At 42.1% G+C, this 25,044-nt stretch overlaps 1 protein-coding gene across 5 annotated transcripts in view; it reads right to left on the reverse strand.

The window, feature by feature from the left end:
* The window catches only part of ZMIZ1 (zinc finger MIZ-type containing 1), a 328,745-nt gene that overhangs the window by 286,474 nt on the left and 17,227 nt on the right, over window positions 1-25,044 (reverse strand). The window contains exon 1 of one of the 5 annotated variants that reach the window (XM_039340774.1): window positions 8,640-9,440. The exons of the other annotated variants lie outside the window; for them this stretch is intronic. The gene's annotated coding sequence lies outside the window, so the exon portion shown is untranslated. Of the gene's footprint in view, window positions 1-8,639; window positions 9,441-25,044 lie in introns of those variants that run through there. 5 annotated transcript variants of the gene reach the window in all.

The raw sequence follows: 25,044 nt of genomic DNA on the forward strand, positions 1-25,044 counted from the left end.
TAGACAGATAGAAGAGTGGGGGGGGGGCCTGGAAGAAATACCACACATTGTTAAGAGCCCAAGAGCCACATCCTTAAAGTTTGCAAGTGAAGAATGCTGTCATGACAACCAGATGTGCAAGACAACATGTCAGACAGAAGACATCTTATTAATGACAGCTTACATCAAACAAACGGCTTCTTAAGAAAAGCAACTAATTATCCAAAGACATGAATTGTACAAGGATGTGAAATGTGCCCAGCCCTACCTTCCATCAGGAGATTAATTTAAATCCATGTGTCACCCATATTACTCAATTTAAGCTGTGCAACGCTACAAAAACATTGCAAGAATCTTGGAAAGCAAATCTTTTTTCTCTTGCGCACAAGTGCTCTCTCTCTCTCTCTTTCTCTCTCTCTCTCTCACACACACACACCACATATTGGAAAATGCTTGCAGAAGATTCAGTGGCTATTGGGGTGGTTGAAATTTCACATATATTAATTATACTCTGATAATTAGCCCTCCTGTAATTATACCACAGGCCATAAAGAAAGTTCCTTAATAAATAGATCACGCTGTTGCAGGCTACCCCAAGTGAGCTATTAAAAAAAAACAAAAAACACAACCCACCAAAATAAAGCAGGAAAGAGACACAGAAAAGCTTTGCTGCGGTCTACCGGCTTTCCAGATGTTTATCACACCTGGTTGTCCTATGCTACCTGTTCATCTGGCCCTGGCAGCCGCCTAAATCATGAATTAAATCTGGAAATATCCACATGCACAAGAGGGGCTCTGCCACTGAACTAGTCAGGGTAAAGCAATTTAAAAACACGACAAACTTAGCAGATAAATAAGCTGACTCCCCAAAGACTCCTCTTTATTTGCTTCTCAAGTGTCCAGTTATTAGTCACTCTGGAAGACAGAAAGCAGAAGGCTGTCCAGAAGAAAAAGTCTACAATATGGTTTACGGCGGTTTTATTGCTTATTGTCTTTGATCGTGCATTTATATGTTGTTTTAAAGTTGGGGCTATTTTACCCATGGAAAGATGTTGGATCTCTTCTGACCCATTTTCAACTTCATTTTGCAGTGCTGGAGAAAGGAGAAGCAGACCAGGAAAGGAGAATCTGGATGGTCACATAGCGCTCTTGTGTTTTACTAATGAAATGGTCAAAAGGTGGAATGAATATTCTGCACCAGAATATGAAATGTTATAGGGTTTCCTCCCTGACCAGGGGGTTGGACTAGAAGACCTCCAAAGTCCCTTCCAATTCTATTCTATTCTATTCTATTCTATTCTATTCTATGGGCATGGCATGGCATGCCATTCTATTCTGGATTCTATTCTGGATCCTATTTTATTCTGGATTCTACTCTACTCTACTCCTGTTCTCTTCTACTCTACTCTACTCTATTCTGCTCTGCTCTGCTCTACTCCTATTCTATATATTCTATATTCTATATATTCTATATTCTATATATTCTATATTCTATTCTAGAGCCATGGTGTGGTCTCACTACAGCAGTGGTTCTCAACCTTTTTAATGCCGCAACCCCCAACCAGTCATAAGTCGAGGACTACTCAACCGGTCGTAAGTCGAGGACTACCCAACTGGAGCAGCACCGTTTGCAGAATGGGACTTTTGGCGGGCTCAGCAGGGCAGAGACAGCCTGGACAATTCCTATTGGCTTTTGAAAGCCAATACAATTAGACTCTATTCAAGAGAGTCTATTCGATTGGCTTTCAAAAGCCAATAGAATAAAAGGGAGTAGCACAGCTAAGGAAAAGGGGGAAAAAATGGCGGACTGCATTGTTTGGCGACCCCCGTGAAATGGTCGTTTGACCTCAAATGGGGTCCCGACCCACAGGTTGAGAACCACTGCACTACAGTTTTATAAAGCGGTACTAATACTTCGCATGATTTTGATTCTATGCCTCTGTTTATACAAGCCAGGATTGTATTAGTTTTTTTGGCTGCGGCTGCTGCACATGGCTAGCTATTATTTAACTTGTAATAGCTGCTTTATTGTAGACTGGGGCTTCTGTGTAGCCGAGCTATTCCCAAGACTTGTGGTTTCCTCTTGAGCATGTATAATATCGTAGGAGTTACTGAGAAGCAACTCAGGTACTTAAATCCAGCCTAAGAGGGTGGAGGCAGTGCTTAAAATGATTGCAGAAACCTTAAAAAGCCAGTAAAGGGCTTAATTCAGAATAACGACTAACAGAATGATTAGTAAAACAGGTTGATAGAGGATGGCTTGAAATCAGCCCAACATATATAAAAACTGCAGGCAATCTTTACATAGCTCATTCAGATTTTTTTTTTTTTAACGCTTTAAAAAAAGAAGAAGGCGGCTTACAATGAATGTCCTACAGTGATTTGCATCTGGTAAGGAGCAACATGGATGCAAAATTCAAACAGGGGGTTGGACTGGAAGACCTCCAAGGTCCCTTCCAGCCCAACAGTTCTATGTTCTGTGTTCTAATCCCTCGTCTGCACAATTCAAAACACTTTTTATTTGTCTGAAAAGCAACAGGTCGTTACTGCTACTTTATACGGTCCGGATTCAAACATATAACGCTGATCCATCATGTGGTTTTCTTGCTGTTTGATTTTTGCAACGAACTGAGATGGAGAGATCAAGTTGTCCTTCCTCTCAAACAGGAAAATGCCAAGAAAAAAAAAAAACCAGGTGTGAAAATGTAACACCCAGAGGTTTTGCAAAAAAATAAAATAAATAAAAATAAAAAAATTTCTAACGGAAGCTTGAATGGATGCAAAGTGCCACAAAGCGCTCCCTTTAATGAAGCTAAGAGACTTCTAATACCATGAGTCACCTCACTTTCACAAGCGACAGCTTTTGTGTAGCACAGCCCAAACTGGATCAAGGTAACGTTCTTCTCAAAGGCTCTGCAAAACCTTAATTTATTTATTTTATTTTAATTTAATTTTTTTTAAAGCCACTTCACGCATGGGCAGGTGCTTGTTTTGTTTCCTCTCCTTGAACTCAACAGGCTCAAAATGGATAATAACTTGCCCCCGCTTCCTTCAGACAGGTATAATTCCCTAACACAATGCCAAGGATATTGACCGTAAACAGGTCAATACCTCTCAAGGTCATCTGGCTTGTAAAACAGAGAGAGAGAGAGAGAGAGAGAGAGAGAGATTTTTTAAATAGCAAGAGCATATATATATATATATATACATACACACACACACACACACACACACACACATTCTCTCTATCTGAATATCTGCTTTGCCATCGCTTTTTATCACCGTTACAACTGTAAATATTGGGAGCTTTTAAACAGTTTCGCGCAGAAGTTTCAATAAAATTGCAATCAGGTGGTAGCAATGTTGTAGATTTTGCTAAAGGGACCCACACTGGATTGCCCAGAAAACCAAACAGAAGTTTTCAGATGAAATGTTAAGGACCCACCAACTTTCCAGCCACATTTATTCCGCCGTTTGAGTTAATGTTTACTTGTATTTACTAAGTTTATACTCTGCGCAGGAAATACTCACTTCCCTGCGGTTCACCTTCTCGGCTCTTAGTTATTATTTAACTCTTGCTCCTTTTCATTGTTTTAAATTTGAAAATTGGGGAACCCTAAAACATCCGCAGGTTAACAGCCAAGCACAGAGAGCACCAAGGACGGCACAATTCAATCCCAAGCTACAGAAATTCTCTTTTAGTCCTATCTTGAAGGTCAGTTCAGCCAACAGAGGAAGAGAAAAAGTTTGGGGTCTCTTATTTATGGAGATTCTCAGTCATCCCAGGTCCTGGTTGTCCCAGTTTCAAGAGGCAACTGGACTTTCCTGTTTTTCTTTGAAGATGTTTCGCTTCTCATCGAAGAAGCTTCTTCAGCTCTGACTGGATGGTGGGGAATGGAAGGATTTATACTCCTTGCAGACAGCTGGTCATTTGCCTTCTTTTGGAAAGTCGTTGAGGCCCCATGGAGGTTTACCTGTGTCCTCAGGATCACCTGAGCGGTGCAAATGGGTGTGGAGCCTTCTTGGCTGCAGGATGTGTCCCTTCCCTGTTGGAGACAGGTGCAGGCTGTTGGGAACGAGTCTGTGTTGTCTGCATCTCAAACTGAAGCAGAGATGGCTCCTGGAGTCTGCAATGTTTTCTGGAAATGCAGTCATACTCCTGCACCGTTCGAAGGGGGTTCATCCCAAAGTGCATGGCTCAATGTCTATGGAAATTGATTCTCAGTCATCCAGGACCTGGTTGTCCCAAAGGTGCTTTTTCAGGAGGCAACTGGACTTTGTTTTTCTTTTTTTATCTTTTTTACTTTGGGTTCTCTGAAGGCAGGACGAGAAGCAATGGATGGAAATTAACCAAAGTGAGAAGCAACCTAGAACTAAGGAGAAACGTCTGAACATTGAGGACAATCAACCAATGGAACAGAAGTTGCCTTCAGAAGTTGTGGGTGCTCCACCCCTGGAGGCTTTTAAGAAGAAACTGGAGGGTCATTTGTCTGAAATGGCATAGGATTTCCTGCTTGAGAAGGGGGTTGGACTAGAAGACCTTCAAGGTCCCTTCCAACTCTGCTATTCTGTTAGAAGCCAAAAGAAGTCAGACAATGCCAGCGGTACCAAGAGAAGAGCTCACGGCTGAACTTTGGGGTCCATGGTGCTCTCCGAAGGTGGTTGATTTTTTTCTGCAGATGCTTTATGACACAACTAGATAACATCTAGCAAGCAGAGAGCAAAACCCACTCCCTTCCTGCACTGACGATATTCCCAAGCAGGGTCATGAAATGTCTGCAGGATTGTAGTATTGTAATACGTCCCTTATCACTCTTGAGATCATCTTAGTTGCTCGTCTCCGAATTTTTTTTCCAAACACTCAACATCTTTTTTTTTTGTTTTTTCCCCAAAAGTCAGCCAGGCAAAGATTGGTTCATAAGCAGGAACTAGCAGATGTCCCTGTCTTTTCTTTCCTTTTTTTTTTTTTTTTTTAAATGCATTTAAAAAAAAACAAAAGTTTCCTACTGCTACAGTAGGAAGCAGAAAAGGATAAATAGTCCAGCAGGAAAAAATATTTTTTTTATCATTGTTCCCCCCTTTTGAATCTCCAACCTTGGGAGGAGACAGTAAAAGAATACGATGAGCTCTGGAGCCACAAAGTTGCGTCTGCAAGGAGAAGCCTTGGTATCTGCAAGACCAAATCAATGAGACGGTTGCATAGACTTTGGAAGATTATCTTGAGGACAAACCTTGAGATCTTTCAAGCTTCCAGAGCAAAGGTGGCCAAAAAAATCCCCCCCCCAAAAAAACAGACTTTCTTTGCTAGAATTTAAGTTTAAAAACAACTGGAAATTGGATAGACAATTAGGTTAATTATGAGAAAGCAGGATGCTAAGCATTTATTGTAGAAAGAGCAATAGCGCTTAGACTTATATACCTCTTTTTAATGCTTTACAGCCCTCACTAAGCAGTTTACAGAGTCAGCCTATTTGCCCCCAACAATCTGGGTCCTCATTTTACCGACTTTGGAAAAGACGGAAGGTTGAGTCAACCTTGAGCCGGTCAAGATCGAACTGCTGGCAGTGGGCAGAATTAGCCTGCAAAACGGTATCCCAACCACTGTGCCACTACGGCTCTTAACAAAATGAGTTGTTTATATTTTTATTTCTATTTCTACCTATCAACAATTTGTCTGTCTGTCTGTCTGTCTCAAGATCCTTTGGGAGAACTTCATAGGCAACCTGGAAGCATCTAACTAAGTGCCAGAAACAATTGCCTCTTCTTACTTTTCTTTCTTCCAAATCCTGGATGTGAATGCAAAATCTACCTTTCAATAAAAATAATAATAATAGAATTAGAATAACAGAGTTGGAAGGGACCTTGGAGGTCTTTTAGTCCAACCCCTGCTCAGGCAGGAAACTCTATACCAGGGGTCCCCAACCCCCCCCCCCGCTGGTATGTGGACCGATACCAGACCGTGACATGCCAGCAACCGTGGGATGCAGGCAGCACACAAAACTATGCAAATGGCTGACTAGTCTCTTCTTAAAAACTTCCAGTGTTGGAGCATTTGCAGTGTCAGAAGTAAGTCTTCATCATGGTTCATCCAAGCCGGGGATAAATAAGCAACATGGCGACTGCTTTGGGAAGAAGGTTACAGTTTATTGAAGAAGCTGTAGCCTTTTGTTTGGAATAGTTTCCTGTTCCTGTGGCATGAACCTTAAGGCTATTTCTGAGTGTTTTTCTAGGCCTTGATATCTGTGGTTTAATCCTATTATCCTATCCTGCTTCCCAGGTGATGGGGCTAATGACTCCTAGAGTTTGGGTGGGGCATGCAGATCTTCTCTTTGTCTTCTTGAGTGCTCTGGCTTCAACTTTCTGATGGTTTTACATCTGCACTTGTATGGGGCTAGCTCTTGCTTGGGGCAGAGAGATAGATTTGGGCCAGGTTTAGTTTTAAAAAATCCTTTTGAGGAAAAATATATTTTTCTGCCCTATTAATATTTCCTTCCTCAGCAGCTTCTGGAGTCAGGTTGTTCCACTGGTTAATTGTTCTACTTTCAGCTACATGATTATGAATGTCAGAAACCTTCAAAGCCTTGTGCTCTGTTTCATAACCTGAGATAACCTTATAAAAGTATGGCCCTAATATCAATTGCAAGTATTTATTTTAGAATGGCTGATATAATAGCCTTGGCTTATTTGTAAGATGAAAACACAGTTTGCAAACATGCATATTACAAGGTTCATTTTCCAAGAGGTAATAACTGCTGCCAGTTCCCCGGTTGAATGTATACTCAAGGGCAGATCCTGAATTTGCCTCTTTTAATCTGCAAAGTCTATATACTATATGATGTTGAAGCTTTCTGCCACTTCTATTTATTTTTGAGTGAGGCTTCAACTTATTCCGAAAGCCAAACATTATTGCAGCAATTATATTACAGCAGCTGTAAATAGCATTATTTTTTAGAAAAAAAATCCAAAACTATATACATAGCCCATACATAAAGCACAGTTTGTGGAGAACAATTGCTACTTCATTTTAAAGCTGGTTTTTCACTGCAGAATTTCATAAAACGTCTTCAAAGTTGCCAAAATAAATGTTCTCTCCACCTCCCCAAGAAAGGCAGGTACACCTGAAAGCTGCTTAAATCTGAAGCTTTATTTATCTTCAAGAATATACCTCAAGCTGTTTAACAATTCCAGGGTGGCAGAGAAGGATGAAAACCAAAATCTTTGGGGGAAAAAAAAAAGTCTATTCACAGTGCTTGTTTTGCAAAAGAGAACATTACTCAAACAATCACGGAAGACACCTGAATATTTGCATATTATATATATTCCATCCAACTCAGATTCTCTCAGTGGCCAACTTCCCAACTGAACAATTAAAATATACAACAAAATTAGCAAGGGGGGGAGAGAGGGAGGGGGAGGAGATAGCAAAAAGATAAAGGAGGGAGGGAGGATGGAAGGAAGGGAGAGGGGGAGGAATTGAGAGAGATGATAGATAGCAAAAAGAAAGAGAAAGAAGGGAGGATGGAAGGAAGGAAGGAAGGAAGGAGGCAAAGAATTATGAACTTGAGATTTCTTTCTGAGTTTGTTAAAATGTTTTGAAACAGAACAATGGACATTTTGTAGTGTTATGGACGTGACTTAGTGACTGAACAACAACAAGAACAACCACAACAACAAAAGCTTAGATTGCCTGAAAGTAGAAACTTAGTATTTAGCACAGACTTCACACAACTGGGGTTGCCCCAAAGAAGAGGGGGTCAAACTATGCTCCAAAGCACCTGAAGGCAGGACAACAAGCAACCAATGGAAATTAATCAAGGAGAGAAGCAACCTGGAACTAAGGAGCAATTTCCTGACAGTGAGAACAATTAATCAGTGGAACAACCTGCCTCCAGAAGCGGTGAATGCTCCAACACCGGAAGAGACTGGACAGCCATTTGTCTGAAATGGTATAGGGTTTCCTGCCTGTGCAGGGGGTTGGACTAGATGACCTCCAAGGACCCTTCCAGCTAGTCTATTCCCTGTTCTATTCTACTCCTTATTCTATTCCATTCCATTCCCAATGAAATGGAGGCCATATGCCGTAAGTCCTTCCTTTACCTGCCATAGGAGGACTATCCCAAAGGAGAAGGCTATGCTTATCTCTTTTGAACTTTTGAACTCATTACTCTCTGCTCTCCTTGTTCAAACAATCATTGTTCCCAACCCAACAGTCAACATTCTCATCTCCAGAAGGAAGAAGGGAGGAAGAGGAGGAGATGCCTCTAAGGCAGTGGTTCTCAACCTTTTTCATGCCGCGACCCCCAACCGGTCGTAAGTCGAGGACTACTCAACCGGTTGTAAGTCAAGGACTACTCAACTGGTGCAGCACCGTTTGCAGAATGGGACTTTTGGCGGGCTCAGCAGGGCAGAGACAGCCTGGACAATTCCTTTTGGCTTTTGAAAGCCAATAGAATTAGACTCTATTCAAGAGAGTCTATTCTATTGGCTTTCAAAAGCCAATAGAAGAAAAGGGAGTAGCACAGCTAAGGAAAAGGGGAAAAAAAATGGCGGACTGCGTTGTATGGCGACCCCCGTGAAATGGTCGTTCGACCCCAAATGGGGTCCCGACCCACAGGTGGAGAACTGCTGCTCTAAGGAGAATAAACATTTAAAGAGTTTACCTTTCTAGCCAATCACGGAGGCTTGTCGATGAGGACCAAGCTTTTCATCCGATGCAGGGTGAAGTGGTCAGGAGACGTAGGGTGGGCTAGAAAGGCCAACTCTTTCAACGTCACTTTCTCCTTAAATTCTCTCTTCTCTCTTTTCTTTTTTCCACCTTCATTTCAACAAGCGGCCTTTGCGAGCGAACGGCAGGCAGCTTTTCCCCACGGCAGGAAAGTTTGAAAGGCAAAACCCAGTCCTGGCTCCCAATCTTCCCTTAATTTCCTAGACATTAATTTCCCAACAGGAACTCGGGGAGAGGGGCAGTTTACAGACTGAAGAGGAAAAGCTCCCGCTAAATGGCGCACAAATGGAAAGTCCACAGCATGGGTAGGTACACGGTATCAAATCGGAGAGGTGACAGCCGTTCTTTTAATCCTTGTAGCCCTGACTCTCTCTCTGCCGTGGAGAAGGACACCTAGATGCTGCAGGAGAGGCAATTTCTGAACAGCTTCCCAGAAGCCAAAGCAATCATTCTTACCTGGAAAGCAGCTACTTGCAGCTGCTCAGCTATTTGTCAGCCCCACAGACCGGCCCTCTCCTTATGATTTACGAGGCTCTGCCCAGCACCGAACCTTGTATTGCTGTCCTCATTTATTGCCTGCAGCTGTCATTCTTCCTGGTAATTCACCTACCCCACAGGTTTCATAGGGGAAGCATCAGAAAGGCAGACACATGGATTTTAATCAACTCAGAATCATCAAGCTGCAGTCAAAAGTAGAATAGAATGGAATAGAATAGAATAGAGTAGAGTAGAGTAGAGTAGAGTAGAGTAGAGTAGAGTAGAGTAGAATATAGAATAGAATATAGAGTAGAGTAGAATATAGAATAGAATATAGAGTATAGAGTAGAGTATAGAATAGAATAGAATAGAATAGAATAGAATAGAATAGAATAGAATAGAATAGAATAGGAGTATAGAGTAGCATGGAATAGAATATAGAATAGAATATAGAGTAGAGTAGAACAGAATAGAATATAGAATAAAATATAGAGTAGAGTAGAGTAGAATATAGAGTAGAGTAGAGTAGACTAGAATATAGAATAGAATATAGAGTAGAGTAGAATATAGAATAGAATATATAGATTAGATTAGAGTAGAATAGAATATAGAATAGAATATAGAGTAGATAGAGTAGAACAGAGTAGAATAGAATAGAATATAGAATAGAGTGGAGTAGAGTAGAGTAGATTAGAGTAGAATAGAATATAGAATAGAATATAGAGTAGAGTAGAGTAGAGTAGAGTAGAGTAGAGTAGAGTAGAGTAGAGTAGAGTAGAGTAGAATAGAATAGAATAGAATAGAAAACAGAGCTGGAAGGGACCTTGGAGGTCTTCTAGTCCAGCCCCTGCTCAAGCAGGAGAACCTATACCATTTCAGACAAGTGGCTGTCCAGTCTCTTCTTAAAAATCTCCAGTGATGGAGTGCCCACGATTTCTGAAGGCAACTTCTGTTCCACTGGTTAATTGTCCTCATTGTTAGGAAATTCCTCAAGTCGTAAAAGGGCCAGGTTTGAAGACCCCTGCATTAATCCATAATTCCCATGAGTTGGTCTAAGTCCCTGTTTGGAACCAGCCAAACTAGCAGCCAGCACCCCATGTCTTGATTGCGAATTTGACAATTTAATCACACTTTGTGTAAAAATAAGATTTGCTTTTTGCCTGACCTGATTTTTTTTTTTTCCTCCAGAATTCAGCTTCACGGGTGACAGACAACCTCTAGTTCTGGCTTTTGAGGAAGGACAAAGACATTTTCTGACTATCACCTTTAAATAATGCCCCAAGAAAGTTCTAAAAACCAGCACATTTGGGAGTCCATGAGTATGCAGAAAACTCTTCACAACTATAAGAAGGAGGAAAAAAAAACATTACAAATATTATGATCCGTATGATTTCTGTTCTAAGTTTATATCACATTCCTATTGAATACAGAGGACATAATGTTTTGGGGTTTTTTTTCCATGCCAGATTCACCTGCCAGATTTCAAGGATTCAGACTTTTAATACTTAGCAAGTTTGTTTGTCTGTTAGGCTGTTTCTCTTTTTCTATACAGTCCTCCACCATACAGCTTTTTAATTAAGACAGTTTTCAGTTCATCTTAATTAGTGAATCACTTTGGATGTTCTTTTGCTTGCCTACACTAATCTCATTTAAAATAAAAATAAAAATAAAACATAGCTATGTGTAAAGGCTTTTGCTGCCGGACAATCTTGAAGAGATTTTTCTAAGAAGTCAAACATAACTGCATTCCGTGGACTTTACTCTCAAATAAGGATTTCAAGACCAACAGGCAAGCAGGAACAAACACTCCTCACAAACACACTTACACATGGTGCCTTTTAAGCATATCTGACACCTTTCTTTCTTTTTTTCTGCTGTTTAGAGTTTCTGATGAATGCCAGGAACCCACCTTGATCAGAATGGAATGGCCCATCTCACTTGTCATACGAATTAAACAGTAACACACAAGAAGCAACGGATGGAAACTAATCAAGGAGAGAAGCAACCTGGAATTAAGGAGAAAATTCCTGACAGTTAGAACAATTAACCAGTGGAACAACCTGCCTGCAGAAGTGGTGAATGCTCCAACACTGGAAGTTTTTAAGAAGAAACAAGACAGCCATTTGCCTGAAATGGTATAGAGTTTCCTGCCTGAGAAGGGGGTTGGATTAGATGACCTCCAAGGTCCCTTCCAACTCAATTATTCTATTCTATTCTATTCTGTTCTGTTCTGTTTTCTGTTCTGTTCTATTCTGTTCTATATTCTATTCTATTCTATTCTATTCTATTCTATTCTATTCTATTCTATTCTGTGAATTTTGCCCCATTTTCTTTCTTGCCATAGTTGTTAAGTGAATCATTCCGTATGTTAAGTGAGGAACATGGTTTTTAAGTGAATCCGGCTTCCCCATTGACATTGTTTGTCAGAAGGTCGCAAAAGGGGATCACCTGATCCCCTGGGACACTGCAACTGTCATAAATATGAGTCAGTTGCTAAGCGTCTGAATTTTGATCACACGACCACTGGAATGCTGCTGGGGTCGTAAGTGTGAAAAACAATCCCAAGTCTCTCTTTTTCAGTGCTGTTGTAACTTTAAACGGTCCTAATGAACTGTGGTAAATCGAGAACTGCCTCTATTTTGAGATTCACCCCAGAGGCGTTGCCTGTCAATCTCAGCCTAGAGCAGGGCTAGGCCACCTTGGCTCTTTTATGACTCGCGGACTTCAACTCCCAGAATTCCTGAGCCAGCGTGGCTCAGCTTGGAAACCTCTCCCTTTCCGCTCAGCATGGCTGGCTCAGGAATTCTGGGAGTTGGTCCACAAGTCATGAAAGAGCCAAGGTTGCCTACCCTTGATCTAAGTCAGTGTTTCTCAACCTTGACAATTTTAAGGCATGTGGACTTCAACTCCCAGAATTCCAGAGCCAGCATTGCTGGCTGTGGAATTCTGGGAGTTGAAGTCCACATGCCTTAAAATTGTCAAGGTTGAGAAACACTGTTCTAAGTCCTCCTGTTCTAAGCAGTGAGCCTCCTAGACTAGCGGTAGGCAACTTTGGCTCTTTTATGACTCGTGGACTTCAACTCCCAGAATTCTTGAGCCAGCATGGGGGAACTGTGGCCCCTTCATGACTTGCGGACTTCAACTCCCAGAATTCCTGAGCCAGCCTGGCTCAGCTTGGAAACCTCCCCCTTTCTCCTCAGCATGGCTGGCTCTGGAATTCTGGGAGTTGAAGTCCACGAGTCATAAAAGAGCCAAGGTGGCCTACCCCTGGCTTAGAGGCACACCATAAAACCACAAGAAAAGGAGTCGCCCACAAGGCCATGAATGAATACGGCATTTCATGACCAATAAGATCTTGGAAGGTGTAAGGCAGATAAAGGGAAAACTCAAAAGGAAAGGCAATTTATTCCCAGTCGAACTGCTTCTAAGACAAGCTTTGGCTCCCCAAGGAAAGCACTGAGAAGTGGGATTTTATTCGTGCATCGGGGGGGGGGGGGTTATTTAGGATCTGTCAAATCGGGGAAGAGTTCAATCGTGGTTACACAGGATACAACTAACGCCCTGATTAGGTTACAAGGGAAGTGATTCCACCATCGCAAGAACTGTGGGAGTCTCCTGAGGACAATGAAAGCGTTGAAAGGAGAAGCTACGGAGTTACTAAACATTATTTTTGATTTTACTACAAGGAAGAGCTGCTTATGGAAACTCAAAAATCCTACGTAGGTCTAGAATACGCCTCTCCCAACGTGGCCACTTTCAGACTCGTGGACTTCAACTCCCAGAATTCTCCCAGCCAAACAGCGGTTGACGTGAGATAGGATTCCAAAACTGGTGGGAGATTTGGATCATGCCGTCAACCTTTCATCTCCTAAAACGGCTTTGCAATCCTTCCCAGCGGCGATGATGACCGAGTTAAAGTCATCTCCTGGCTTGAAAAGAAAGGGGTCTTGAATCTGGGGGTTCCCCCCTCCCCCAATTTTCTCCCAGTAGTAAGTGAACACATCAGAAACAAACTCCGTTTCAAAGAACGAAGGCACTCTTCATAAATCTGTTAAGACCGATTCCCAAGCAAGACAAGAAGCAACGGATGGAAGCCATCCAAGGAGAGAAGCAAGCTAGAACTAAGGGGAAATTTCCGGTCAGTGAGGACAATTCACCAGTGGAACAACCTGCCTCCAGAAGTTTTGGGTGATCCATCACTGGAAGCTTTTAAGACAGTCATTTGTCTGGAATGGTATAGGGTTTCCTGCCTGAGCAGGGGGTTGGACTAGAAGACCTCCAAGGTCCCTTCCAACTCTGTTATACTTCACGATAGCCCCCATGTATTTTTGTAACGTGAAATGAGAGAATCCCTGAGGCCTCATAACAACTTTAACAATTGATTATAACACAAGATAAATGATCAGCAAGATTAATTTATTGGAGCTCCTGATATCCGAAGGAAGAACTAAATACAGCCAGGACGTTTTATAAATCATACTAAAGCAGAGGTTCTCAACCTGTGGGTCGGGACCCCATTTGGGGTCGAACGACCATTTCACGGGGGTCGCCAAACAACGCAGTCTGCCATTTTTTCCCCCTTTTCCTTAGCTGTGCTACTCCCTTTTATTCTATTGGCTTTTGAAAGCCAATAGAATAGACTCTCTTGAATAGAGTCTAATTCTATTGGCTTTCAAAAGCCAATAGGAATTGTCCAGGCTGTCTCTGCCCTGCTGAGCCCGCCAAAAGTCCCATTCTGCAAACGGTGCTGTACCAGTTGAGTAGTCCTCAACTTACGACCGGTTGAGTAGTCCTTGACTTACGACCGGTTGGGGGTCGCGGCATGAAAAAGGTTGAGAACCACTGTACCAAAGGAAAGTTTTGAGAAAGCAAATATATCCCATTGCCGAACTTGTGGCATTCTTCATTCTTAGCAAATTCTCTCAGCCAGCCAAGCTTAATCTTCCAAGCTTTCACACCTGCTTGGAAAGGGAATTCAACCAGACACTCCCCTGCATAACTTTATCAAATATTTAAGTGTACACAATAAATGATTAACCCAACCTAAATACTCAAAGCCATCCAAGCTGAGAAGCTGACTTTTATTCGAGGACTCTTCCTCGTATTCAAAATGCTCCAGTTTACGTCTTTCTCTTAGTTAATTCGCCAGTTAACGAGAACCCGCCATTGCAAAAACAAAATATATATTATTCAGAGTGTTTATTGGAGGACTTGGCAACTGCCTGACAACAACAGCACACTTCTAAAACCACAAGTCATTTCAAGGGTGTTAACCAAGTACATTCTGGCCTTGTTTTCAGAACTGCGGCAGCAGCATCCGAGTTACAGAGAGTAATCATATGTAACCATTGACCTGTACAGTAATAAGATATCGGCAGAATCAGCAAGAAAAGCTGAGCTGAAGGAAAAAAGAGAGTAGAAAGAAAGAGACAGAGAGAGGGGGGGGAGGGAAAGAAAGAAAGAAAGAGGAAGGAAGGGAAGTAAAGAAAGAGAAAGAAAGAAGGAAGAAAGAAAGAAAGAAAGAAAGAAAGAAAGAAAGAAAGAAAGAAAGAAAGAAAGAAAGAAAGAGGGAGGGAGGGAAGGAAAAAGAAAGGAAGGATGGAAGGAAAGAGGGAGGAAGAGAGGTAAAGAAAGAGAAAGAAAGAAAGAAAGAAAGAAAGAAAGAAAGAAAGAAAGAAAGAAAGAAAGAAAGAGGGAGGGAAAGAAAAAGGAAGGAAGGAAGGAAGGAAGGAAGGAAGGAAGGAAGGAAGGAAGGAAGGAAAGAGGGAGGAAGGGAGGTAAAGAAAGAGAAAGAAAGAAAGGAAGGAAGGAAAGAAGGAAGGAAGGAAGGAAGGAAGGAAGGAAGGAAGGAAGGAAAGAAAGAAAGAAAGAAAGAAAGAAAGAAAGAAAGAAAGAAAGAAAGAAAGAAAGAAAGAAAGAAAGAAAGAAAATGTGTTTAAGGTCCTTGTGTATATCCATGTCCTGAAGGGAACTTTTGTTTTTTATGACTCTAGTAAAGTTAACTTCCAATGCTGGGTGTCTCCATGATTTGCAATGCTAAAGTGCAGCTCAAAACACAAACACAAACAGGGACACAAATGCGTATTTTACAATATGAACTGCACTTATAGAGAACAGACATTTCTCGTAAATATTTTATGGGGGGGGGGGAACGCCTTTGCACACAAATGAATTCAGCCATGTGAAGAAGGGACGAACAATTTGAAGCGGCCTGCTCTGTCTTAAGAAAAAAAGACGCAGCGGAAAACTTGAAAATTAGGGACAGTCACCTGAGGTGGAAAAAGAAATGACACTTTGATTTTGGGTTTTACTTGATTAGATTGATTTATTGGTATAGAAATAGCTAGTTCGTCCTACTGCTACAGAAATGTAAGAAGTTGAGGTTCAATGTTAATGCACTATTTTACTGCAACAGAGGGAGTCTGAAATCAATGCCTTTTTTCCCCTTTCCCCCTCTTTTTCACACTTCTCTTTTTCCCTTCCCTTTCCCCCTGTTCCTTATTATTTGCTTTTGTATTTTCGTATTTTATACGTTCATAAAACAAAAGGGACAAAAGAAAGTTCCCATTTTGATTTTTCTTTGTATTTTATACACAGGTAAAACAATTAACAGTCATGAGATTTTAAAAAAAAACCTGCTTCAGGGAGTCCTCATAAAAACATGCCTGATTTTATGACCTTTTCTGTGGTAGATGTTAAGAGATAGATAGATAGATAGATAGATAGATAGATAGATAGATAGATAGATAGATAGATAGATAGATAGATAGATAGATAGATAGATAGATATGGATGGAGAGAGAGAGAGAGAGAGAGAGAGAGAGAGATAATGGTAGGTAGGTAGGTAGGTAGATAGATAGCTGATAGCTAGCTAGCTGATATATAGATCGATAGATAGATCTATAGATCGATAGATCGATAGATAGATAGATAGATAGATAGATAGATAGATAGATAGATATGGATGGAGAGAGAGAGAGAGAGAGAGAGAGAGAGAGAGAGAATGGTAGGTAGGTAGGTAGGTAGATAGATAGCTGATAGCTAGCTAGCTGATATATAGATCGATAGATAGATAGATAGATAGATAGATAGATAGATAGATAGATAGATAATGATAGATAGATAGATGATAGCTAGCTAGCTGATATATAGATCGATAGATAGATAGATAGATAGATAGATAGATAGATAGATAGATAGATAGATAGATAGATAGATAGATAGATAGATATCATACAGGATCAGGAAAGTGCAAACTTTAGAACTTGGCATGATCCATTAAAACTGATGATGAGGGTGTTCAACAAAAGACGAAAAGGAAAACCCTGCATAATTACGCAGCACATAATTAACATATGCAATTGATTACCAGAGGATGCAAGCGCGGTCATTAGCTTAAATAGCTTTTCAGCAGCCAACAGACCAATGCATGGAAGGCAGGTCTGTCAGTGTCCGTTGGCTTTAAGAAATAAATGTAATTTCTGTCTTCCTGACCTGTGCAGATATCTGGGCGCTGTGGAACCCTGAAGGAAATCTCTTATCTTTAGGCCATCTGGCTGCAATCTCTAAAGACAGGGAGAAATCTAACCAGGCTTCTGGTCATCACAAGAGAGGACGCAGAAGAGCAAAAACCCTGCGCCTGGATGACAATATTTTTTTTCTCCTTGCTCCGCTATACAGACAGCTTAAACAATAGGCAATGCCGATTACTGACAGAATATGGAGTCTCGTCTCCGATTCGTGAGGAGGAGAAAGACTGCTCCCCTTGCATCGACAAGCAAGCGCATGGTCTTGCATTCACCGCAACTCAGTTTTAAGACTGTGCAGAAACCAAAAAGGCAACTGGAAGGGCCCAACTGAGCTTGGAGTCAGCTCAAGCCACCATTGTTGAACGCCATCACCGATGCCAGGCTATGTCGGGTAGGTAGAGCAGAGATCCCCAACCTTGTTTCGGTTGGTGGACCAGAGGGAAAGCAAGAGACTGGACAGCCATTTGTCTAAAATGGTATAGGATTTCCTGCCTGAGCAGGGGGTTGGACTAGATGACCTCCAAGATCCCGTCCAACTTTTTATTATTATTATTATTATTATTATTATTATTATTATTATTATTATTATTATTATTATGAGAGAGGGAAGCATTTCACAAACGTGTGCTCACAAACAGAGCTGCAAGCACATGCTCGACACAAATGGGGCGGCGCTAGGACCCGTGTGACCCTCGCTAGCAATGCTCCATTTTCACCGTGCAGTGCTGCTTTCACCACAGTCACGGCACTGGCGTGAGTAGGGGTGAGTGCGCGCACCGGCCAGCCTGTCCCGTGGCCCGGTGGCCAGCAGACCGTGGCCCGGTAGTGGCCCGCAGCCCACAGATTGGGGACCCATGATGTAGAGAACGTGTTTCCAAGGTGAATAGTGCAAAGGCCTGGATTTTTTTTATTTTATTTATTTATTTATCAATCAGTGGATAGACCGGGTTGAGGTCAAGAGCCCATCCGGTCTCTCCTACAGATCATTCTGGATTTACACAACAGTTCGTTTCGTAGCCATTCAAAGTTACAAAAACATGACTCAGGACCGTGGTTCACACACTTGCAAAATCAGGTGGCATCCTCGTGGTCACGTGATCAAAATTCAGAGGCTTGGCAACTGGCATGTCCTTATGCCGGTTGCACGGTCCGGGGGTCACGTGATCCTCTTTTGCGACCTTCAGACAAGGCAAGTCAATGGGGAAGCCGGATTCACTTAACAACCGTGTTACTAACTTAAGAGCTGCAGTGACTCACTTAACATCTGTGGTAAGACAGGTCATAAAAGGGGTCAAAATTCACCTAACAAATGTCTCACTTAACGACAGAAATTTTAGGGCTCAACTGTGCTCGTAAGCCAAGGACGGTCTGTAGTCGCAGCCATCCAGTTAAAGACACTTAAACCTTAATCGTCGCTATTTTAAATTGCTATTTAAAGAAGAATGAGAATTGTGTAACATACAATGCCTGGTTTAATGTATACATTTTTTTAACCTCCGGTAGTTAATGTATACATTATGTGCATAATAATATAAACAAATCTCTACTGTCTACATTTTGTTAAAAAAAAAAACTCCAGTAGTTAGAAATCATAGAAAAATTATTGTTGCTCGGCATAATAGTATCTCTGCTTCTGTAGAATCAAATCAAATCAAATCAGGAAAAAAAACATTTTGGATGTTTCTTCATGGAGATAGTAATAATAGAATAGAGTAGAGTAGAGTATAGAATAGAGTAAGAATGAATAGAATAAGAATGAATAGAATAAGAATGAATAAAATAGAATAGAATAAGAATGAATAGAATAGAATAGAATAGAATAGAATAAGAATGAATAGAATAGAATAGAATAGAATAAGAATGAATAGAATAGAATAGAGAAAAGGAATAGAGTAGAGTAGAGTAGAATAGAATAGAATAGAATAAGAATGAATAGAATAGAATAGAATAGAATAGAATAGAATAGAATAGAATAGAATAGAATAGAATAGAATAGAATAGAATAGAATAGAGAAAAGGAATAGAGTAGAGTAGAGTAGAATAGAATAGAATAGAATAGAATAGAATAGAATAGAATAGAATAGAATAGAATAAGAAAGAATAGAATAGAATAGAATAGAATAGAATAGAATAGAATAGAATAGAATAGAATAGAATAGAGAATAGAGAATAGAGTAGAGTAGAGTAGAGTAGAGTAGAGTAGAGTAGAGTAGAGTAGTAGAATAGAATAGAAGCTGGAAGGGAGCTTGGAGGTCTTCTAGTCCAGCCCCCTGCTCAAGCAAAAGAACCTATACCAGTGATGGCGAACCTTTTAGAGACTGAGTGCCCAAACTGCAATCCAAAACCCACTTATGCATTGTCGGGTGCCAGGTGGCTGTGGCCCATTGGTTGGGTGTGGCTCATTGGGTGGGCGTGGCTGCAGTGGTCACTGGGTGGGACTAAAAAGTTCAATCAATCAATTCCGACTTTGCAAAATCTTTTTTTTCCCGCAAGAAGTTGAAATTGACTGACTGATTGAACCTTTTTTTTTTTTTGCACACGGCAACAGAGGCCTGAAATGAAAAGGTTTTAAAAACCCCAGCTGAAGGCCTAGGACTGGGGCGACCACCACTGACCTATACCATCTCAGACAGGTGATTGTCCAGTCTCTTCTTGAAAATTTCCAGTGATGGAGCACCCACGATTTCTGGAGGCAAGCTGTTCCACTGGTTGATTGTCCCTCTACCTTTGCACCTCTACCTTCGTAGGCGTTGCTTGCAAAGTCCAGATTCTTACATTTCCTTTTTTTCTGCAGGCATTTCCCCATAATAGTGTTAACAGTTAAGGTTCAAATTTCTCAGTACCAATTCACATCTGGCCTAAAGTGATGTTTTCACTCTTCTTGTGGCTTTCTGCTATTAACAGCCAACAGATGAGAATTGGGAATATGCTTTTCACTATAAATCCTCTACCAATTTTAAGTTTGATGATACTAATATTGGGCCACACATCGCTCCATGCAAGTTTATGGAAGGCATTGTTTTAAATGGTGGATGTGTGGTTAATATTTGTACAATCCCAACTTTGGATGCCCTCCAAGTTTCATCTCTATTTGCAGTTCCCGTGGCTGGGATTGGCACAGATCAGGAAATATTTTTCAGGGACTCTGTATCATCATCGTACAACAAAGCCTCATCCAAAAAAAAAAAAAAAAACTCTTAGCCACATTTTAAAAAAAAAAAGGAAAAGAAAAGCCACGCAAATCTATAAAGGCATTATTATAATCAGGGAATCAGCTAGTCATCTTTAAGCGGTTTCAGAAATCAAGCACTCACTTCAGACCAAAAGCAACCAGTGCTCTTAGATCAGTTATCAAAAGGGAAGAAATGTTATCGTTGTTGTACATAAATTATAGTGCTTCCTCATAAAAAGACAAGTTCCTTTAATTTGATTGAGCTTATTCAGTTTTTAACAGGCACTCCATTACCTAAAATTATCGCAAAATAAAGATATCTGCCAAAACACACCCATCCCTCCATCCCTCCCTCTCTCTCTCTCTGTCCCTCTCTTTTTGCAGGGCGTAGTAAAATAAACATTGCCTTTACATTTTGGAGCACAAGGCAGCAGATCCAACTACCATTTGTCAGTTATGCCTCTCAAGCAGTGGGGAACGGCAAAACTAGCTAGAAAGAATCTGTCTTTCTTTAGGAAAACCAAAGAACAAATTTGGCTGGAAATACCCCTGGTGGAAATAGAGTTACCTGCCTGGATTTTCTTTACTTTCCTTTTTGACCAACGTATAAATGCACAGACTCAGCCCCTGGTCAGGTTTTGTATACTAAGCAAGAGTGGACAGAGTAACAGAATAACAGAGTTAAGAAGAGATTGGACAACCATTTGTCTGAAATGGTCTAGGGTTTCCTGCCTGAGCAGGGGGTTGGATTAGAAGACCTCCAAAGTTCCTTCCAACTCGATGATGATGATGATGATCATCATCATCATCATCATCATCATCATCATCATCATCATCATCGCACAGTCAGCCAGATGTTCAGATTGGATTTGGCATTTTGTGTATGCACAGAGTCCTTCCCAAGGACCTGGGATAGGCAGACGTGGATGTTTGATGGTATTACAGATCTCGGCGCAGGATGGAAGCAGTTCCTAGTAAGGCTGCCTTTTGCAACTGACTATTGGCAAATTTGTCAATGCTGATGATGGTGTTCAAGTGGTGCTCCAGTTGTTTTGCGCCCAAGGCACCTATTACTATTGGTACTACCCTTGCTTGCCTTTGCCACAGTCTTTCTATTTGTAGGTCTTTGTATTTTGTTATCTTCTCCAGGTCTTTCTCGTCTATTCTGCTGTCTCCAGGCACTGCCACGTCCACTATCCAGACTTTTTTGTCATCATCATCATCATCATTATTATTATTCAATATGAGCCAGTGATGGAGTACCCACAACTTCTGGAGGGAAGCCGTTTCACTGATTAATTGTCCTCACTGTCAGGAGGTTTCTCCTTAATTCCAGTTGCTTCTCTCCTTGATTAGTTTCCATCTGTTGCTTCTTGTCCTGCCTTCAGGTGCTTTGGAGAATAGCTTGACCCCCTCTTTTTTATGACCGGCTTTGTGTTCTTTTTGACTGAGTAAAACTTGGATGGGAGACCAACATAAAGTCGGTTGCTGGCTGTGGAATTCTGGGAATTGAAGTCCACATGCCTTAAAATTGTCAAGGTTGAGAAACACTGATCGAGAAGATCTTACTGGCTAGTTCTCACTAACCATAGTTTCCTTACAAAGCACAGCTTCCCCCATGGGTGCACCTGATGAGAAGCCACCCTGTCTTGAAAAGTGGATAAATGTTGGTTCGCTTGATATTAACTTGAGACCTTGGTCCAACAATTTGTCCATTTCCCCCTGGCACACTCTTCAGGCACCTTTGCAGGGGTGACTGAGAGGCTTCGTCAACATCATCAGAAACCTGTCTTAGCCAGAAAGAGGCACTGCGGAACGCAGTCCTTGCTCTATTTCCACTCACAGGAGCACTTAACAAACTTTTGGCCTACAAGAAGTCCATGATTTCTCCCTAAGCTGGGAAGCTTTGTCTAAACTTGCACTTGGGCATGTCCAAATGATAACTGAGGTTATTTTTTTGGCTAGCAGTCGTGCATGGCTGGTTTCCCAACCACAAGTCTACCGAGAGACCTCAAATGCACAATCTTAAAAATAGCCTGCTAGGATTGCTAACGTTTCCCGTGGCGGATCTGCTCTCCTTGCCTTACAGTACAGGCAGTCCTGTAGACGTATAAACAGTTCGGTTAGTGACCGTTCAAAGTTACAACGGCACTGGAAAAAGCGACATGATGACTTTTGCAGCATCCCCACGATGATGTGATCAAAATTCAAAGGCTTGGCAACTGGCATTTATTTTATTTATTTATTTTTAAAATTTATAAGCCGCCCCACTCCCGAAGGACTCTGGGCGGCTAACAATAAAAAAACACATAAAACATAACAAAACAAACAGTACAAAGACAGTCATCCAGGGGTCAGGTTTTATAAACCCCAGGCCTGCCGGAAAAGCCAGGTCTTAAGCAGCTTACGGAAGACCAACAGGGTGGGAGCGGTCCTAATCTCCGGGGGGAGCTGGTTCCAAAGCGTGGGCGCCATCACAGAGAAGGCCCTCCTCCGCGGCCCCGCCAAATGGCACTGCTTGGCCGACGGGGCCTGAAGGAGGCCCAGCCTTTGGGATCTAACCGGACGAAGGGAACTATGAGGTAGTAGGCGGTCTCGCAAATAGCCTGGCCCTGAGCCATACAGGGCTTTAAAGGTAATGACCAACACCTTGAATTGGACCCGGAGACCAATAGGCAACCAGTGCAGCTCATGGAGGATAGGTGTAACGCAGTGGTTCTCAACCTGTGGGTCGGGACCCCATTTGGGGTCGAATGACCATTTCACGGGGGTCGCCAAACCATGCTGTCCGCCATTTTTTTCCCTTTTCCCTAGCTGTCCTACTCCCTCTTATTGGTGGCCATACTCACTTGGGGGTCACCACAACATGGGGAACTGTATTATGGGGTCACGGCATTAGAAAGGTTGAGAACCACTGGTGTAACGTGAGTGTACCGAGGAGCACCCACTATCACTCGCACGGCTGCATTCTGGACCAACTGTAGTCTCCGAATACTTTTCAAGGGTAGCCCCATGTAGAGCGCGTTGCAGTAGTCCAGACATGTACTTAGGATGGTTGCAGTGTCATGTGATTCCCCTTTGAGACCTTCTGACGGGCAAAGTCAATGGGGGAAGCCAGATTCGCTTAACAACTTAACAACTGCAGTGATTCACAACAGCTATGGCCAGAAAGGTCTTTAAAAGGGGGCCAAATTCACTGAACCGACGTCTCACTTAGCCACAGAAAAGTGTGGTCATCACTCAAGGACTACCTGTCCTCCTTTTTGGCTGTGAGGAAGCCGAAATAACACACACACGCATAGAGACCCACAGAATCGCACAGACCTTTCACAATTCTGAATTAAGAAGCTGCCTGACAGATTGCCTGCAATTCCCAGAAGACACTTAAGCCAGCTAGAGCTACTAAATGCTTTCTTAAATCCAGCAAAACAGGCCTTGAGCAGACAGTAATATTTCTGAGCCAGCGACAGGGACCAAGTGGGAAGAAAATGGAATATTTCCACTGAACTTGAGAGTCCGTGCCAGGAAGAAAACAAATCGCCAAACGGATCGGGTGGGACGTCAGAAGACTTGACGTCAAAAGGAGCAGAGGAAGAGAGCCTCGTTTTAACACACACACACACACACACACACACACACACACACACTCATTCCCTTTGTTGTTGTTGTTGTTCCAAAAAAAAATCAGCTTTCCATCAGCTGTCACGAAGGATTTAGAAAGAAGAAAATCAAGCCCCCCTCACAATTTATTCTACTATTTTCTGTCCCAAAAAACCAAGGCTACATGTGGGGTCCTTGATGCTCTTTGAGCTTGGCTATTTTCTTTCAGACATTTCATTATTTGATTAGGTAACATCATCAGGACTAGAAGGGAGTGGAGTTTTCGGAGGAGGAGGAGGAGGGGGAGGAGGAGGATGACCACAACTACGACTATGGATGGTCTTTGAGCTTGGTGGCTTTCTTGCAGACATTTTATTACTCAAATAAGTAACATCATCAGTGCTAGAAGAGAGTGGGATTTGAGGAGGAGGAGGAGGAGGAGGAGGAGGAGGAGGAGGAGGATGACGACGACTATGGTGTCTTAGTGGTCCCTGAGCTTGGTGGCTTTCTTGCAGATGTTTCCTTACTCAAGTAAGTAAACATCATCAGTGCTAGAAGGGAGTAGGGTTTGCTCTCTCTAAGCTAAGATCAGCCCCAAGATTAAATCTAGACCAGTGGTTCTCAACCTTTCTAATGCCGTGACCCCATAATACAGTTCCCCATGTTGTGGTGACCCCCAACCAGTTATACATCACTGGGTGCCAGGGGCGTGGCCAAAGAAAAGGGGGAAAAAATGGCGGACAGCCTTGTTTGGCGACCCCCGTGAAATGGTCGTTCGACCCCAAATGGGGTCCCGACCCACAGGTTGAGAACCACTGATCTAGACCAACAATCAAGAAGTAAACGATACCCTAATTAAGGAACTACCAATTCAGACCAACAAGCTAATAGTAAACAACAGTCTAATCAAGGAACGTCCAAGATCACTCTGACAGACACTGACAGGGTTTGTTAGTAGATAAACATAGAGCAAACCCCACTCTCTCTTAACCCTGATAATGTTAGCTATTTGGGTAATGAAACGTCTGCAAGAAAACAACCAAGCTCAGAGAGCACCAAGGATCCCACAGTTCAACCCTCAACTACAAAGATTCTCGTCTACTGAGAAAAGGCTCCCTGTGAGAAAAACCAGAAGCCTTCCAGAGCCCAGGTAGGCCCCATTCTTCCTCTTCTTTAGAACAGACACACGCATATGCTGCAAGAGTGCAGAGTAAGTTAACTGAGATAGATGTCTCAATTGGTGGTAAACCTGTCCAACTTAGTTGAGCTTGGAAAATAAGGCAAATAGGAGCTGCTTAATACTTGCGTAGGAAACCATCAAAGAATAACAGATATTGGCCAAACAGAGAGCCAGTTTGGTGTTGTGGTTAAGGTGCTGGCCTGGAAACTAGGAGCTGTGAGTTCTAGTCCTGCCTTAGGCAAGAAAGCCAGCTGGATAACTTTGGGCCAATCCTCATGAGACTCTGAGTTCCAGTCCCACCTTAGGCACGAAAGCCAGTTGAGGTAACTTTGGGCCAGTCATTCTCTCTCATCCCAAGTCACCTCACAAGGTTATTGTTGGG

The sequence above is a fragment of the Crotalus tigris genome, unplaced genomic scaffold, assembly GCF_016545835.1.
Source record: "Crotalus tigris isolate CLP2741 ecotype Arizona unplaced genomic scaffold, ASM1654583v1 scf7180000017753.6788120, whole genome shotgun sequence".
NCBI classification, from domain to species: domain Eukaryota; kingdom Metazoa; phylum Chordata; class Lepidosauria; order Squamata; family Viperidae; genus Crotalus; species Crotalus tigris.